Below are 1,968 nucleotides of genomic sequence, written 5' to 3'. Positions count from 1 at the left end.
CACCGTATCAGTCTGCTTGGGCTGCCATAACAAAATTCTACAAGCTGGTTGGCTTAAACAACAGAAAACTTATTTTCTCACAGTTCTAGAGACTGGAGGTCCAAGATCAAAGTGCCAGCTGGATTAGTGTCTGGTGAGAGCTCTGTCTTTGGGTTGCAGATGGCTGCCTTTTCTCTGTATCCTCATATAGCCTTTCCTGGGTGAGTGTGGGTGTGAGCAGGGTGAGGAAAAGAGAGAGATCCCTTTTTATTTTATTTTTTTGAGATTTTATTTTTGAGTAATCTCTATACCCAACGTGGGGCTTGAACTCACAACCCTGAGATCAAGAGTCTCATGCTCTACCAACTGAGCCAGCCAGGTGCCCAATCCCTTCTTCTTAGAAGGCCACCAATGACCTCTGGTTAGGGCCCCACCCTCTTGACCTCATTCAACCTTAATTAGCTCCTGAAGGCTCTATCTCCAAAAACTACTATGTTTGGGGGTTAGGGCTTCAGTATATACATTTTTGGGAGGGACACAATTTAGTCCACAGAATACAGTATGGCCAACTTTCTCTGCAGGCACTTGTGAAGGTTCATGGTTCCCACTGTCACCAAGGAGGGAAAAAAGGCTCATATTACCCAGGTATGATGTAAGCACTGGCCTATATTTCAAGGTGGAGAGTCAGGATGTCAGCATTGATAACATCACTCCGGAAGGGGTGGAAGGAGTGGAGGAGTGAGACAGGAATCACATGCTTTATAAAGCAAATCCCATGGGAACCACTGGGCCCAGGAGCTGTGAGCCAGAGGGCTTCCTTTGCCAAGTCTCTGAAAAGCAACCAGGTTTGTCTAAGTCAGCAATCGGGTAGGGAGCCCCAGGGACAGAGGAAGGGCCTTGGGGAATCGCTGAGTGCAGGTGTGCCCTGGGAAGAGGAGAGCCCAGGTCAGTAGGCTGACGGGGTGAGTGTGGGAGAGGAAGCCTAACAACGTGGCAAGTGTTTGACATACGAAGACTTCCCCCTAAATAACTCTCATCCATGTCACCCGTAATTTTGTTTACAAACCTTCAGCAGCTTGTGGAGGCTTTCACAATAGCGGGCTAACGTCTTAGCCGTTCATGGCTCTGCTGGCTGTGGCTTCAGCTCGCCCTTCCTGTCTTTCGCCAGGACAGTCACGGGAACGTTCAGGCCATGCTTATTTCAGAGAGCCACTGCTCTGAGCCTTCTATCCGTACGGACTCACTTCATTCTCACCCCAGCCTTCCCTTTTTAGGGTCTCCTCTTCCATTTTTACCTGGATCCAGGCAGGCCCCTGGAAGGCAGTAGAGACTATCCTCATTTTACAGATGAGAAACAGAGAGTTCTTGAAGGTTAAGTGGCTCAGCCCATGTCACATACCCAGCAGGCAGTCAAGCTGGAACCCAAACCCAAGACATCTAACCGGAGAGCCCATGCTCTTAAAAACCAGAGGATACTCTTTCTTCATGCACTTTATGTGACAGACTCCTTGGCTTTCTCCCAAACGCATCCTATGCTTCCTCCTCCTGGGGTGTTCAACTTCATCCCATTCCCTGCAGATCCCAAGTCTCATGAATATTCAAAGCCAAGCTCAAGGGGTGTCTTCTCTGTGAAAATTTTCATGGTGCCCCCTGCTGTACGTGGTACCTCCCAATTCATCTCCCACTGAGCATCTTATCTGTTCTTTTGTAGTGATTACCATTTGGGAACGAAAAAGAAAATTAATATGACTGGGGTGTAAGTGTGTCAAATAACTATCAGATAGGGAGGCATCAGAGCTCCCCCACAGGCTGTGAGCTCCACACAGGCCCGGGGTGGGTATGTTGGCACAGCCCACACCACCTAGAACAGTGCTCCCCGCGCTTAGTAATTCTATAAGGTGGGATCAGGTTGGGGGAATTTAACAAAAATCCCAAAACAGTGCATTTAATGGGGCAGACGTCTAATTCTCTCCCTCATAAGATAAGTCT

General features: G+C 48.5%; 1 non-coding gene across 1 annotated transcript; it reads right to left on the bottom strand.

The window, feature by feature from the left end:
• Positions 1-287: 287 nt before the first annotated feature.
• TRNAK-CUU lies at positions 288-360 on the bottom strand. Its single transcript has one exon. It is a non-coding gene; the product is annotated as a tRNA-Lys (tRNA).
• Positions 361-1,968: the final 1,608 nt, after the last annotated feature.

The sequence above is a fragment of the Vulpes lagopus genome, chromosome 7 (assembly GCF_018345385.1).
Source record: "Vulpes lagopus strain Blue_001 chromosome 7, ASM1834538v1, whole genome shotgun sequence".
Lineage (NCBI taxonomy): Eukaryota > Metazoa > Chordata > Mammalia > Carnivora > Canidae > Vulpes > Vulpes lagopus.
This window is presented reverse-complemented; position numbering and strand designations above follow the sequence as displayed.